Below are 18,051 nucleotides of genomic sequence, written 5' to 3' on the forward strand. Positions count from 1 at the left end.
CGTTCAATTCAGAATGTGATAAAACCAGATCCAGCCACTAAAATGCATCATTCTTTTTGTTTTAGACAACATTTCATGCACTGTTAAATATGTTTAAGAAAGTTGCAAGTGAAAATCTATGTCTATGACTGAGTTTGCATTACTGCTTATTTTGACCTCTGCTGGCTCTGAAAAGCTCAATTTCAACGTTCAATTCAGAATGTGATAAAACCAGATCCAGCCACTAAAAAGCATTTTCTTTTTGTTTTAGACAACATTTCATGCACTGTTAAACATGTTAAAGAAAGTTGCAAGTGAAAATCTATGTCTCTGACTGAGTTTGCATTACTGCTTATTTTGACCTCTGCTGGCTCTGAAAAGCTCATTTCAACGTTCAATTCAGAATGTGATAAAACCAGATCCAGCCACTAAAATGCATCATTCTTTTTGTTTTAGACAACATTTCATGCACTGTTAAATATGTTTAAGAAAGTTGCAAGTGAAAATCTATGTCTATGACTGAGTTTGCATTACTGCTTATTTTGACCTCTGCTGGCTCTGAAAAGCTCATTTTCAACGTTCAATTCAGAATGTGATAAAACCAGATCCAGCCACTAAAATGCATCATTCTTTTTGTTTTAGACAACATTTCATGCACTGTTAAATATGTTTAAGAAAGTTGCAAGTGAAAATCTATGTCTATGACTGAGTTTGCATTACTGCTTATTTTGACCTCTGCTGGCTCTGAAAAGCTCATTTTCAACGTTCAATTCAGAATGTGATAAAACCAGATCCAGCCACTAAAATGCATCATTCTTTTTGTTTTAGACAACATTTCATGCACTGTTAAACATGTTAAAGCAAGTTGCAAGTGAAAATCTATGTCTATGACTGAGTTTGCATTACTGCTTATTTTGACCTCTGCTGGCTCTGAAAAGCTAATTTTCAACGTTCAATTCAGAATTTGATAAAACCAGATCCAGCCACAAAAAAGCATTTTATTTTTGTTTTAGACAACATTCCATGCACTGTTAAACATGTTAAAGCAAGTTGCAAGTGAAAATCTATGTCTATGACTGAGTTTGCATTACTGCTTATTTTGACCTCTGCTGGCTCTGAAAAGCTCATTTTCAACGTTCAATTCAGAATGTGATAAAACCAGATCCAGCCACTAAAATGCATCATTCTTTTTGTTTTAGGCAACATTTCATGCACTGTTAAATATGTTTAAGAAAGTTGCAAGTGAAAATCTATGTCTATGACTGAGTTTGCATTACTGCTTATTTTGACCTCTGCTGGCTCTGAAAAGCTCATTTTCAACGTTCAATTCAGAATGTGATAAAACCAGATCCAGCCACTAAAATGCATCATTCTTTTTGTTTTAGACAACATTTCATGCACTGTTAAATATGTTTAAGAAAGTTGCAAGTGAAAATCTATGTCTATGACTGAGTTTGCATTACTGCTTATTTTGACCTCTGCTGGCTCTGAAAAGCTCAATTTCAACGTTCAATTCAGAATGTGATAAAACCAGATCCAGCCACTAAAAAGCATTTTCTTTTTGTTTTAGACAACATTTCATGCACTGTTAAACATGTTAAAGAAAGTTGCAAGTGAAAATCTATGTCTCTGACTGAGTTTGCATTACTGCTTATTTTGACCTCTGCTGGCTCTGAAAAGCTCATTTTCAACGTTCAATTCAGAATGTGATAAAACCAGATCCAGCCACTAAAATGCATCATTCTTTTTGTTTTAGACAACATTTCATGCACTGTTAAATATGTTTAAGAAAGTTGCAAGTGAAAATCTATGTCTATGACTGAGTTTGCATTACTGCTTATTTTGACCTCTGCTGGCTCTGAAAAGCTCATTTTCAACGTTCAATTCAGAATGTGATAAAACCAGATCCAGCTACTAAAATGCATGGCTCTACTACTCTGCTGGCTCTGAAAAGCTCATTTTCAACGTTCAATTCAGAATGTGATAAAACCAGATCCAGCTACTAAAATGCATCATTCTTTTTGTTTTAGACAACATTTCATGCACTGTTAAACATGTTAAAGCAAGTTGCAAGTGAAAATCTATGTCTCTGACTGAGTTTGCATTACTGCTTATTTTGACCTCTGCTGGCTCTGAAAAGCTCATTTTCAACGTTCAATTCAGAATGTGATAAAACCAGATCCAGCCACTAAAATGCATCATTCTTTTTGTTTTAGACAACATTTCATGCACTGTTAAATATGTTTAAGAAAGTTGCAAGTGAAAATCTATGTCTATGACTGAGTTTGCATTACTGCTTATTTTGACCTCTGCTGGGGCTCTGAAAAGCTCATTTTCAACGTTCAATTCAGAATGTGATAAAACCAGATCCAGCCACTAAAATGCATCATTCTTTTTGTTTTAGACAACATTTCATGCACTGTTAAATATGTTTAAGAAAGTTGCAAGTGAAAATCTATGTCTATGACTGAGTTTGCATTACTGCTTATTTTGACCTCTGCTGGCTCTGAAAAGCTCATTTTCAACGTTCAATTCAGAATGTGATAAAACCAGATCCAGCCACTAAAATGCATCATTCTTTTTGTTTTAGACAACATTTCATGCACTGTTAAATATGTTTAAGAAAGTTGCAAGTGAAAATCTATGTCTCTGACTGAGTTTGCATTACTGCTTATTTTGACCTCTGCTGGCTCTGAAAAGCTCATTTTTAAAGTTCAATTCAGAATGTGATAAAACCAGATCCAGCCACTAAAATGCATCATTCTTTTTGTTTTAGACAACATTTCTTGCACTGTTAAATATGTTTAAGAAAGTTGCAAGTGAAAATCTATGTCTATGACTGTGTTTGCATTACTGCTTATTTTGACCTCTGCTGGCTCTGAAAAGCTCATTTTCAACGTTTAATTCAGAATGTGATAAAACCAGATCCAGCCACTAAAATGCATCATTCTTTTTGTTTTAGACAACATTTCATGCACTGTTAAATATGTTTAAGAAAGTTGCAAGTGAAAATCTATGTCTATGACTGAGTTTGCATTACTGCTTATTTTGACCTCTGCTGGCTCTGAAAAGCTCATTTTCAACGTTCAATTCAGAATGTGATAAAACCAGATCCAGCCACTAAAATGCATCATTCTTTTTGTTTTAGACAACATTTTTTGCACTGTTAAATATGTTTAAGAAAGTTGCAAGTGAAAATCTATGTCTATGACTGAGTTTGCATTACTGCTTATTTTGACCTCTGCTTGCTCTGAAAAGCTCATTTTCAACGTTCAATTCAGAATGTGATAAAACCAGATCCAGCCACTAAAATGCATCATTCTTTTTGTTTTAGACAACATTTCATGCACTGTTAAATATGTTTAAGAAAGTTGCAAGTGAAAATCTATGTCTATGACTGAGTTTGCATTACTGCTTATTTTGACCTCTGCTGGCTCTGAAAAGCTCATTTTCAACGTTCAATTCAGAATGTGATAAAACCAGATCCAGCCACTAAAAAGCATTTTATTTTTGTTTTAGACAACATTCCATGCACTGTTAAACATGTTAAAGCAAGTTGCAAGTGAAAATCTATGTCTATGACTGAGTTTGCATTACTGCTTATTTTGACCTCTGCTGGCTCTGAAAAGCTAATTTTCAACGTTCAATTCAGAATGTGATAAAACCAGATCCAGCTACTAAAATGCATCATTCTTTTTGATTTAGACAACATTTCATGCACTGTTAAACATGTTAAAGCAAGTTGCAAGTGAAAATCTATGTCTATGACTGAGTTTGCATTACTGCTTATTTTGACCTCTGCTGGCTCTGAAAAGCTCATTTTCAACGTTCAATTCAGTCTTTGATAAAACCAGATCCAGCCACAAAAAAGCATTTTATTTTTGTTTTAGACAACATTCCATGCACTGTTAAACATGTTAAAGCAAGTTGCAAGTGAAAATCTATGTCTATGACTGAGTTTGCACTACTGCTTATTTTGACCTCTGCTGGCTCTGAAAAGCTCATTTTCAACGTTCAATTCAGAATGTGATAAAACCAGATACAGCCACTAAAATGCATCATTCTTTTTGTTTTAGACAACATTTCATGCACTGTTAAATATGTTTAAGAAAGTTGCAAGTGAAAATCTATGTCTATGACTGAGTTTGCATTACTGCTTATTTTGACCTCTGCTGGCTCTGAAAAGCTCATTTTCAACGTTCAATTCAGAATGTGATAAAACCAGATCCAGCTACTAAAATGCATCATTCTTTTTGTTTTAGACAACATTTCATGCACTGTTAAACATGTTAAAGCAAGTTGCAAGTGAAAATCTATGTCTCTGACTGAGTTTGCATTACTGCTTATTTTGACCTCTGCTGGCTCTGAAAAGCTCATTTTCAACGTTCAATTCAGAATGTGATAAAACCAGATCCAGCCACTAAAATGCATCATTCTTTTTGTTTTAGACAACATTTCATGCACTGTTAAATATGTTTAAGAAAGTTGCAAGTGAAAATCTATGTCTATGACTGAGTTTGCATTACTGCTTATTTTGACCTCTGCTGGGGCTCTGAAAAGCTCATTTTCAACGTTCAATTCAGAACGTGATAAAACCAGATCCAGCCACTAAAATGCATCATTCTTTTTGTTTTAGACAACATTTCATGCACTGTTAAATATGTTTAAGAAAGTTGCAAGTGAAAATCTATGTCTATGACTGAGTTTGCATTACTGCTTATTTTGACCTCTGCTGGCTCTAAAAAGCTCATTTTCAACGTTCAATTCAGAATGTGATAAAACCAGATCCAGCCACTAAAATGCATCATTCTTTTTGTTTTAGACAACATTTCATGCACTGTTAAATATGTTTAAGAAAGTTGTAAGTGAAAATCTATGTCTCTGACTGAGTTTGCATTACTGCTTATTTTGACCTCTGCTGGCTCTGAAAAGCTCATTTTCAACGTTCAATTCAGAATGTGATAAAACCAGATCCAGCCACTAAAATGCATCATTCTTTTTGTTTTAGACAACATTTCATGCACTGTTAAATATGTTTAAGAAAGTTGCAAGTGAAAATCTATGTCTATGACTGAGTTTGCATTACTGCTTATTTTGACCTCTGCTGGGGCTCTGAAAAGCTCATTTTCAACGTTCAATTCAGAACGTGATAAAACCAGATCCAGCCACTAAAATGCATCATTCTTTTTGTTTTAGACAACATTTCATGCACTGTTAAATATGTTTAAGAAAGTTGCAAGTGAAAATCTATGTCTATGACTGAGTTTGCATTACTGCTTATTTTGACCTCTGCTGGCTCTAAAAAGCTCATTTTCAACGTTCAATTCAGAATGTGATAAAACCAGATCCAGCCACTAAAATGCATCATTCTTTTTGTTTTAGACAACATTTCATGCACTGTTAAATATGTTTAAGAAAGTTGTAAGTGAAAATCTATGTCTCTGACTGAGTTTGCATTACTGCTTATTTTGACCTCTGCTGGCTCTGAAAAGCTCATTTTTAAAGTTCAATTCAGAATGTGATAAAACCAGATCCAGCCACTAAAATGCATCATTCTTTTTGTTTTAGACAACATTTCTTGCACTGTTAAATATGTTTAAGAAAGTTGCAAGTGAAAATCTATGTCTATGACTGTGTTTGCATTACTGCTTATTTTGACCTCTGCTGGCTCTGAAAAGCTCATTTTCAACGTTCAATTCAGAATTTGATAAAACCAGATCCAGCCACAAAAAAGCATTTTATTTTTGTTGTAGACAACATTCCATGCACTGTTAAACATGTTAAAACAAGTTGCAAGTGAAAATCTATGTCTATGACTGAGTTTGCATTACTGCTTATTTTGACCTCTGCTGGCTCTGAAAAGCTCATTTTCAACGTTCAATTCAGAATGTGATAAAACCAGATCCAGCTACTAAAATGCATCATTCTTTTTGTTTTAGACAACATTTCATGCACTGTTAAATATGTTTAAGAAAGTTGCAAGTGAAAATCTATGTCTATGACTGAGTTTGCATTACTGCTTATTTTGACCTCTGCTGGCTCTGAAAAGCTCATTTTCAACGTTCAATTCAGAATGTGATAAAACCAGATCCAGCCACTAAAATGCATCATTCGTTTTGTTTTAGACAACATTTCATGCACTGTTAAATATGTTTAAGAAAGTTGCAAGTGAAAATCTATGTCTATGACTGAGTTTGCATTACTGCTTATTTTGACCTCTGCTGGCTCTGAAAAGCTCATTTTCAACGTTCAATTCAGAATGTGATAAAACCAGATCCAGCTACTAAAATGCATCATTCTTTTTGTTTTAGACAACATTTCATGCACTGTTAAACATGTTAAAGCAAGTTGCAAGTGAAAATCTATGTCTATGACTGAGTTTGCATTACTGCTTATTTTGACCTCTGCTGGCTCTGAAAAGCTCATTTTCAACGTTCAATTCAGAATGTGATAAAACCAGATCCAGCCACAAAAAAGCATTTTATTTTTGTTTTAGACAACATTCCATGCACTGTTAAACATGTTAAAGAAAGTTGCAAGTGAAAATCTATGTCTCTGACTGAGTTTGCATTACTGCTTATTTTGACCTCTGCTGGCTCTGAAAAGCTCATTTTCAACGTTCAATTCAGAATGTGATAAAACCAGATCCAGCCACTAAAATGCATCATTCTTTTTGTTTTAGACAACATTTCATGCACTGTTAAATATGTTTAAGAAAGTTGCAAGTGAAAATCTATGTCTATGACTGAGTTTGCATTACTGCTTATTTTGACCTCTGCTGGCTCTGAAAAGCTCATTTTCAACGTTCAATTCAGAATGTGATAAAACCAGATCCAGCCACTAAAATGCATCATTCTTTTTGTTTTAGACAACATTTCATGCACTGTTAAATATGTTTAAGAAAGTTGCAAGTGAAAATCTATGTCTATGACTGAGTTTGCATTACTGCTTATTTTGACCTCTGCTGGCTCTGAAAAGCTCATTTTCAACGTTCAATTCAGAATGTGATAAAACCAGATCCAGCCACTAAAATGCATCATTCTTTTTGTTTTAGACAACATTTCATGCACTGTTAAATATGTTTAAGAAAGTTGCAAGTGAAAATCTATGTCTATGACTGAGTTTGCATTACTGCTTATTTTGACCTCTGCTGGCTCTGAAAAGCTCAATTTCAACGTTCAATTCAGAATGTGATAAAACCAGATCCAGCCACTAAAAAGCATTTTCTTTTTGTTTTAGACAACATTTCATGCACTGTTAAACATGTTAAAGAAAGTTGCAAGTGAAAATCTATGTCTCTGACTGAGTTTGCATTACTGCTTATTTTGACCTCTGCTGGCTCTGAAAAGCTCATTTCAACGTTCAATTCAGAATGTGATAAAACCAGATCCAGCCACTAAAATGCATCATTCTTTTTGTTTTAGACAACATTTCATGCACTGTTAAATATGTTTAAGAAAGTTGCAAGTGAAAATCTATGTCTATGACTGAGTTTGCATTACTGCTTATTTTGACCTCTGCTGGCTCTGAAAAGCTCATTTTCAACGTTCAATTCAGAATGTGATAAAACCAGATCCAGCCACTAAAATGCATCATTCTTTTTGTTTTAGACAACATTTCATGCACTGTTAAATATGTTTAAGAAAGTTGCAAGTGAAAATCTATGTCTATGACTGAGTTTGCATTACTGCTTATTTTGACCTCTGCTGGCTCTGAAAAGCTCATTTTCAACGTTCAATTTAGAATGTGATAAAACCAGATCCAGCCACTAAAATGCATCATTCTTTTTGTTTTAGACAACATTTCATGCACTGTTAAATATGTTTAAGAAAGTTGCAAGTGAAAATCTATGTCTATGACTGAGTTTGCATTACTGCTTATTTTGACCTCTGCTGGCTCTGAAAAGCTCATTTTCAACGTTCAATTCAGAATGTGATAAAACCAGATCCAGCCACTAAAAAGCATTTTCTTTTTGTTTTAGACAACATTTCATGCACTGTTAAATATGTTAAAGCAAGTTGCAAGTGAAAATCTATGTCTATGACTGAGTTTGCATTACTGCTTATTTTGACCTCTGCTGGCTCTGAAAAGCTCATTTTCAACGTTCAATTCAGAATGTGATAAAACCAGATCCAGCCACTAAAATGCATCATTCTTTTTGTTTTAGACAACATTTCATGCACTGTTAAATATGTTTAAGAAAGTTGCAAGTGAAAATCTATGTCTATGACTGAGTTTGCATTACTGCTTATTTTGACCTCTGCTGGCTCTGAAAAGCTCATTTTCAACGTTCAATTCAGAATGTGATAAAACCAGTTCCAGCTACTAAAATGCATCATTCTTTTTGTTTTAGACAACATTTCATGCACTGTTAAACATGTTAAAGCAAGTTGCAAGTGAAAATCTATGTCTCTGACTGAGTTTGCATTACTGCTTATTTTGACCTCTGCTGGCTCTGAAAAGCTCATTTTCAACGTTCAATTCAGAATGTGATAAAACCAGATCCAGCCACTAAAATGCATCATTCTTTTTGTTTTAGACAACATTTCATGCACTGTTAAATATGTTTAAGAAAGTTGCAAGTGAAAATCTATGTCTATGACTGAGTTTGCATTACTGCTTATTTTGACCTCTGCTGGGGCTCTGAAAAGCTCATTTTCAACGTTCAATTCAGAATGTGATAAAACCAGATCCAGCCACTAAAATGCATCATTCTTTTTGTTTTAGACAACATTTCATGCACTGTTTAATATGTTTAAGAAAGTTGCAAGTGAAAATCTATGTCTATGACTGAGTTTGCATTACTGCTTATTTTGACCTCTGCTGGCTCTGAAAAGCTCATTTTCAACGTTCAATTCAGAATGTGATAAAACCAGATCCAGCTACTAAAATGCATCATTCTTTTTGTTTTAGACAACATTTCATGCACTGTTAAATATGTTTAAGAAAGTTGCAAGTGAAAATCTATGTCTCTGACTGAGTTTGCATTACTGCTTATTTTGACCTCTGCTGGCTCTGAAAAGCTCATTTTTAAAGTTCAATTCAGAATGTGATAAAACCAGATCCAGCCACTAAAATGCATCATTCTTTTTGTTTTAGACAACATTTCTTGCACTGTTAAATATGTTTAAGAAAGTTGCAAGTGAAAATCTATGTCTATGACTGTGTTTGTAATACTGCTTATTTTGACCTCTGCTGGCTCTGTAAAGCTCATTTTCAACGTTTAATTCAGAATGTGATAAAACCAGATCCAGCCACTAAAATGCATCATTCTTTTTGTTTTAGACAACATTTCATGCACTGTTAAATATGTTTAAGAAAGTTGCAAGTGAAAATCTATGTCTATGACTGAGTTTGCATTACTGCTTATTTTGACCTCTGCTGGCTCTGAAAAGCTCATTTTCAACGTTCAATTCAGAATGTGATAAAACCAGATCCAGCCACTAAAATGCATCATTCTTTTTGTTTTAGACAACATTTTTTGCACTGTTAAATATGTTTAAGAAAGTTGCAAGTGAAAATCTATGTCTATGACTGAGTTTGCATTACTGCTTATTTTGACCTCTGCTTGCTCTGAAAAGCTCATTTTCAACGTTCAATTCAGAATGTGATAAAACCAGATCCAGCCACTAAAATGCATCATTCTTTTTGTTTTAGACAACATTTCATGCACTGTTAAATATGTTTAAGAAAGTTGCAAGTGAAAATCTATGTCTATGACTGAGTTTGCATTACTGCTTATTTTGACCTCTGCTGGCTCTGAAAAGCTCATTTTCAACGTTCAATTCAGAATGTGATAAAACCAGATCCAGCCACTAAAAAGCATTTTATTTTTGTTTTAGACAACATTCCATGCACTGTTAAACATGTTAAAGCAAGTTGCAAGTGAATATCTATGTCTATGACTGAGTTTGCATTACTGCTTATTTTGACCTCTGCTGGCTCTGAAAAGCTAATTTTCAACGTTCAATTCAGAATGTGATAAAACCAGATCCAGCTACTAAAATGCATCATTCTTTTTGATTTAGACAACATTTCATGCACTGTTAAACATGTTAAAGCAAGTTGCAAGTGAAAATCTATGTCTATGACTGAGTTTGCATTACTGCTTATTTTGACCTCTGCTGGCTCTGAAAAGCTCATTTTCAACGTTCAATTCAGAATTTGATAAAACCAGATCCAGCCACAAAAAAGCATTTTATTTTTGTTTTAGACAACATTCCATGCACTGTTAAACATGTTAAAGCAAGTTGCAAGTGAAAATCTATGTCTATGACTGAGTTTGCACTACTGCTTATTTTGACCTCTGCTGGCTCTGAAAAGCTAATTTTCAACGTTCAATTCAGAATGTGATAAAACCAGATCCAGCTACTAAAATGCATCATTCTTTTTGATTTAGACAACATTTCATGCACTGTTAAACATGTTAAAGCAAGTTGCAAGTGAAAATCTATGTCTATGACTGAGTTTGCATTACTGCTTATTTTGACCTCTGCTGGCTCTGAAAAGCTCATTTTCAACGTTCAATTCAGAATTTGATAAAACCAGATCCAGCCACAAAAAAGCATTTTATTTTTGTTTTAGACAACATTCCATGCACTGTTAAATATGTTAAAGAAAGTTGCAAGTGAAAATCTATGTCTCTGACTGAGTTTGCATTACTGCTTATTTTGACCTCTGCTGGCTCTGAAAAGCTCATTTTCAACGTTCAATTCAGAATGTGATAAAACCAGATCCAGCCACTAAAATGCATCATTCTTTTTGTTTTAGACAACATTTCATGCACTGTTAAATATGTTTAAGAAAGTTGCAAGTGAAAATCTATGTCTATGACTGAGTTTGCATTACTGCTTATTTTGACCTCTGCTGGCTCTGAAAAGCTCATTTTCAACGTTCAATTCAGAATGTGATAAAACCAGATCCAGCCACTAAAATGCATCATTCTTTTTGTTTTAGACAACATTTCATGCACTGTTAAATATGTTTAAGAAAGTTGCAAGTGAAAATCTATGTCTATGACTGAGTTTGCATTACTGCTTATTTTGACCTCTGCTGGCTCTGAAAAGCTCATTTTCAACGTTCAATTCAGAATGTGATAAAACCAGATCCAGCCACTAAAATGCATCATTCTTTTTGTTTTAGACAACATTTCATGCACTGTTAAATATGTTTAAGAAAGTTGCAAGTGAAAATCTATGTCTATGACTGAGTTTGCATTACTGCTTATTTTGACCTCTGCTGGCTCTGAAAAGCTCAATTTCAACGTTCAATTCAGAATGTGATAAAACCAGATCCAGCCACTAAAAAGCATTTTCTTTTTGTTTTAGACAACATTTCATGCACTGTTAAACATGTTAAAGAAAGTTGCAAGTGAAAATCTATGTCTCTGACTGAGTTTGCATTACTGCTTATTTTGACCTCTGCTGGCTCTGAAAAGCTCATTTTCAACGTTCAATTCAGAATGTGATAAAACCAGATCCAGCCACTAAAATGCATCATTCTTTTTGTTTTAGACAACATTTCATGCACTGTTAAATATGTTTAAGAAAGTTGCAAGTGAAAATCTATGTCTATGACTGAGTTTGCATTACTGCTTATTTTGACCTCTGCTGGCTCTGAAAAGCTCATTTTCAACGTTCAATTCAGAATGTGATAAAACCAGATCCAGCTACTAAAATGCATGGCTCTACTACTCTGCTGGCTCTGAAAAGCTCATTTTCAACGTTCAATTCAGAATGTGATAAAACCAGATCCAGCTACTAAAATGCATCATTCTTTTTGTTTTAGACAACATTTCATGCACTGTTAAACATGTTAAAGCAAGTTGCAAGTGAAAATCTATGTCTCTGACTGAGTTTGCATTACTGCTTATTTTGACCTCTGCTGGCTCTGAAAAGCTCATTTTCAACGTTCAATTCAGAATGTGATAAAACCAGATCCAGCCACTAAAATGCATCATTCTTTTTGTTTTAGACAACATTTCATGCACTGTTAAATATGTTTAAGAAAGTTGCAAGTGAAAATCTATGTCTATGACTGAGTTTGCATTACTGCTTATTTTGACCTCTGCTGGGGCTCTGAAAAGCTCATTTTCAACGTTCAATTCAGAATGTGATAAAACCAGATCCAGCCACTAAAATGCATCATTCTTTTTGTTTTAGACAACATTTCATGCACTGTTAAATATGTTTAAGAAAGTTGCAAGTGAAAATCTATGTCTATGACTGAGTTTGCATTACTGCTTATTTTGACCTCTGCTGGCTCTGAAAAGCTCATTTTCAACGTTCAATTCAGAATGTGATAAAACCAGATCCAGCCACTAAAATGCATCATTCTTTTTGTTTTAGACAACATTTCATGCACTGTTAAATATGTTTAAGAAAGTTGCAAGTGAAAATCTATGTCTCTGACTGAGTTTGCATTACTGCTTATTTTGACCTCTGCTGGCTCTGAAAAGCTCATTTTTAAAGTTCAATTCAGAATGTGATAAAACCAGATCCAGCCACTAAAATGCATCATTCTTTTTGTTTTAGACAACATTTCTTGCACTGTTAAATATGTTTAAGAAAGTTGCAAGTGAAAATCTATGTCTATGACTGTGTTTGCATTACTGCTTATTTTGACCTCTGCTGGCTCTGAAAAGCTCATTTTCAACGTTTAATTCAGAATGTGATAAAACCAGATCCAGCCACTAAAATGCATCATTCTTTTTGTTTTAGACAACATTTCATGCACTGTTAAATATGTTTAAGAAAGTTGCAAGTGAAAATCTATGTCTATGACTGAGTTTGCATTACTGCTTATTTTGACCTCTGCTGGCTCTGAAAAGCTCATTTTCAACGTTCAATTCAGAATGTGATAAAACCAGATCCAGCCACTAAAATGCATCATTCTTTTTGTTTTAGACAACATTTTTTGCACTGTTAAATATGTTTAAGAAAGTTGCAAGTGAAAATCTATGTCTATGACTGAGTTTGCATTACTGCTTATTTTGACCTCTGCTTGCTCTGAAAAGCTCATTTTCAACGTTCAATTCAGAATGTGATAAAACCAGATCCAGCCACTAAAATGCATCATTCTTTTTGTTTTAGACAACATTTCATGCACTGTTAAATATGTTTAAGAAAGTTGCAAGTGAAAATCTATGTCTATGACTGAGTTTGCATTACTGCTTATTTTGACCTCTGCTGGCTCTGAAAAGCTCATTTTCAACGTTCAATTCAGAATGTGATAAAACCAGATCCAGCCACTAAAAAGCATTTTATTTTTGTTTTAGACAACATTCCATGCACTGTTAAACATGTTAAAGCAAGTTGCAAGTGAAAATCTATGTCTATGACTGAGTTTGCATTACTGCTTATTTTGACCTCTGCTGGCTCTGAAAAGCTAATTTTCAACGTTCAATTCAGAATGTGATAAAACCAGATCCAGCTACTAAAATGCATCATTCTTTTTGATTTAGACAACATTTCATGCACTGTTAAACATGTTAAAGCAAGTTGCAAGTGAAAATCTATGTCTATGACTGAGTTTGCATTACTGCTTATTTTGACCTCTGCTGGCTCTGAAAAGCTCATTTTCAACGTTCAATTCAGTCTTTGATAAAACCAGATCCAGCCACAAAAAAGCATTTTATTTTTGTTTTAGACAACATTCCATGCACTGTTAAACATGTTAAAGCAAGTTGCAAGTGAAAATCTATGTCTATGACTGAGTTTGCACTACTGCTTATTTTGACCTCTGCTGGCTCTGAAAAGCTCATTTTCAACGTTCAATTCAGAATGTGATAAAACCAGATACAGCCACTAAAATGCATCATTCTTTTTGTTTTAGACAACATTTCATGCACTGTTAAATATGTTTAAGAAAGTTGCAAGTGAAAATCTATGTCTATGACTGAGTTTGCATTACTGCTTATTTTGACCTCTGCTGGCTCTGAAAAGCTCATTTTCAACGTTCAATTCAGAATGTGATAAAACCAGATCCAGCTACTAAAATGCATCATTCTTTTTGTTTTAGACAACATTTCATGCACTGTTAAACATGTTAAAGCAAGTTGCAAGTGAAAATCTATGTCTCTGACTGAGTTTGCATTACTGCTTATTTTGACCTCTGCTGGCTCTGAAAAGCTCATTTTCAACGTTCAATTCAGAATGTGATAAAACCAGATCCAGCCACTAAAATGCATCATTCTTTTTGTTTTAGACAACATTTCATGCACTGTTAAATATGTTTAAGAAAGTTGCAAGTGAAAATCTATGTCTATGACTGAGTTTGCATTACTGCTTATTTTGACCTCTGCTGGGGCTCTGAAAAGCTCATTTTCAACGTTCAATTCAGAACGTGATAAAACCAGATCCAGCCACTAAAATGCATCATTCTTTTTGTTTTAGACAACATTTCATGCACTGTTAAATATGTTTAAGAAAGTTGCAAGTGAAAATCTATGTCTATGACTGAGTTTGCATTACTGCTTATTTTGACCTCTGCTGGCTCTAAAAAGCTCATTTTCAACGTTCAATTCAGAATGTGATAAAACCAGATCCAGCCACTAAAATGCATCATTCTTTTTGTTTTAGACAACATTTCATGCACTGTTAAATATGTTTAAGAAAGTTGTAAGTGAAAATCTATGTCTCTGACTGAGTTTGCATTACTGCTTATTTTGACCTCTGCTGGCTCTGAAAAGCTCATTTTTAAAGTTCAATTCAGAATGTGATAAAACCAGATCCAGCCACTAAAATGCATCATTCTTTTTGTTTTAGACAACATTTCTTGCACTGTTAAATATGTTTAAGAAAGTTGCAAGTGAAAATCTATGTCTATGACTGTGTTTGCATTACTGCTTATTTTGACCTCTGCTGGCTCTGAAAAGCTCATTTTCAACGTTCAATTCAGAATTTGATAAAACCAGATCCAGCCACAAAAAAGCATTTTATTTTTGTTGTAGACAACATTCCATGCACTGTTAAACATGTTAAAACAAGTTGCAAGTGAAAATCTATGTCTATGACTGAGTTTGCATTACTGCTTATTTTGACCTCTGCTGGCTCTGAAAAGCTCATTTTCAACGTTCAATTCAGAATGTGATAAAACCAGATCCAGCTACTAAAATGCATCATTCTTTTTGTTTTAGACAACATTTCATGCACTGTTAAATATGTTTAAGAAAGTTGCAAGTGAAAATCTATGTCTATGACTGAGTTTGCATTACTGCTTATTTTGACCTCTGCTGGCTCTGAAAAGCTCATTTTCAACGTTCAATTCAGAATGTGATAAAACCAGATCCAGCCACTAAAATGCATCATTCGTTTTGTTTTAGACAACATTTCATGCACTGTTAAATATGTTTAAGAAAGTTGCAAGTGAAAATCTATGTCTATGACTGAGTTTGCATTACTGCTTATTTTGACCTCTGCTGGCTCTGAAAAGCTCATTTTCAACGTTCAATTCAGAATGTGATAAAACCAGATCCAGCTACTAAAATGCATCATTCTTTTTGTTTTAGACAACATTTCATGCACTGTTAAACATGTTAAAGCAAGTTGCAAGTGAAAATCTATGTCTATGACTGAGTTTGCATTACTGCTTATTTTGACCTCTGCTGGCTCTGAAAAGCTCATTTTTAACGTTCAATTCAGAATGTGATAAAACCAGATCCAGCCACAAAAAAGCATTTTATTTTTGTTTTAGACAACATTCCATGCACTGTTAAACATGTTAAAGAAAGTTGCAAGTGAAAATCTATGTCTCTGACTGAGTTTGCATTACTGCTTATTTTGACCTCTGCTGGCTCTGAAAAGCTCATTTTCAACGTTCAATTCAGAATGTGATAAAACCAGATCCAGCCACTAAAATGCATCATTCTTTTTGTTTTAGACAACATTTCATGCACTGTTAAATATGTTTAAGAAAGTTGCAAGTGAAAATCTATGTCTATGACTGAGTTTGCATTACTGCTTATTTTGACCTCTGCTGGCTCTGAAAAGCTCATTTTCAACGTTCAATTCAGAATGTGATAAAACCAGATCCAGCCACTAAAATGCATCATTCTTTTTGTTTTAGACAACATTTCATGCACTGTTAAATATGTTTAAGAAAGTTGCAAGTGAAAATCTATGTCTATGACTGAGTTTGCATTACTGCTTATTTTGACCTCTGCTGGCTCTGAAAAGCTCATTTTCAACGTTCAATTCAGAATGTGATAAAACCAGATCCAGCCACTAAAATGCATCATTCTTTTTGTTTTAGACAACATTTCATGCACTGTTAAATATGTTTAAGAAAGTTGCAAGTGAAAATCTATGTCTATGACTGAGTTTGCATTACTGCTTATTTTGACCTCTGCTGGCTCTGAAAAGCTCAATTTCAACGTTCAATTCAGAATGTGATAAAACCAGATCCAGCCACTAAAAAGCATTTTCTTTTTGTTTTAGACAACATTTCATGCACTGTTAAACATGTTAAAGAAAGTTGCAAGTGAAAATCTATGTCTCTGACTGAGTTTGCATTACTGCTTATTTTGACCTCTGCTGGCTCTGAAAAGCTCATTTCAACGTTCAATTCAGAATGTGATAAAACCAGATCCAGCCACTAAAATGCATCATTCTTTTTGTTTTAGACAACATTTCATGCACTGTTAAATATGTTTAAGAAAGTTGCAAGTGAAAATCTATGTCTATGACTGAGTTTGCATTACTGCTTATTTTGACCTCTGCTGGCTCTGAAAAGCTCATTTTCAACGTTCAATTCAGAATGTGATAAAACCAGATCCAGCCACTAAAATGCATCATTCTTTTTGTTTTAGACAACATTTCATGCACTGTTAAATATGTTTAAGAAAGTTGCAAGTGAAAATCTATGTCTATGACTGAGTTTGCATTACTGCTTATTTTGACCTCTGCTGGCTCTGAAAAGCTCATTTTCAACGTTCAATTTAGAATGTGATAAAACCAGATCCAGCCACTAAAATGCATCATTCTTTTTGTTTTAGACAACATTTCATGCACTGTTAAATATGTTTAAGAAAGTTGCAAGTGAAAATCTATGTCTATGACTGAGTTTGCATTACTGCTTATTTTGACCTCTGCTGGCTCTGAAAAGCTCATTTTCAACGTTCAATTCAGAATGTGATAAAACCAGATCCAGCCACTAAAAAGCATTTTCTTTTTGTTTTAGACAACATTTCATGCACTGTTAAATATGTTAAAGCAAGTTGCAAGTGAAAATCTATGTCTATGACTGAGTTTGCATTACTGCTTATTTTGACCTCTGCTGGCTCTGAAAAGCTCATTTTCAACGTTCAATTCAGAATGTGATAAAACCAGATCCAGCCACTAAAATGCATCATTCTTTTTGTTTTAGACAACATTTCATGCACTGTTAAATATGTTTAAGAAAGTTGCAAGTGAAAATCTATGTCTATGACTGAGTTTGCATTACTGCTTATTTTGACCTCTGCTGGCTCTGAAAAGCTCATTTTCAACGTTCAATTCAGAATGTGATAAAACCAGTTCCAGCTACTAAAATGCATCATTCTTTTTGTTTTAGACAACATTTCATGCACTGTTAAACATGTTAAAGCAAGTTGCAAGTGAAAATCTATGTCTCTGACTGAGTTTGCATTACTGCTTATTTTGACCTCTGCTGGCTCTGAAAAGCTCATTTTCAACGTTCAATTCAGAATGTGATAAAACCAGATCCAGCCACTAAAATGCATCATTCTTTTTGTTTTAGACAACATTTCATGCACTGTTTAATATGTTTAAGAAAGTTGCAAGTGAAAATCTATGTCTATGACTGAGTTTGCATTACTGCTTATTTTGACCTCTGCTGGCTCTGAAAAGCTCATTTTCAACGTTCAATTCAGAATGTGATAAAACCAGATCCAGCTACTAAAATGCATCATTCTTTTTGTTTTAGACAACATTTCATGCACTGTTAAATATGTTTAAGAAAGTTGCAAGTGAAAATCTATGTCTCTGACTGAGTTTGCATTACTGCTTATTTTGACCTCTGCTGGCTCTGAAAAGCTCATTTTTAAAGTTCAATTCAGAATGTGATAAAACCAGA

The sequence above is a fragment of the Danio rerio genome, chromosome 14, assembly GCF_049306965.1.
Source record: "Danio rerio strain Tuebingen ecotype United States chromosome 14, GRCz12tu, whole genome shotgun sequence".
NCBI classification, from domain to species: domain Eukaryota; kingdom Metazoa; phylum Chordata; class Actinopteri; order Cypriniformes; family Danionidae; genus Danio; species Danio rerio.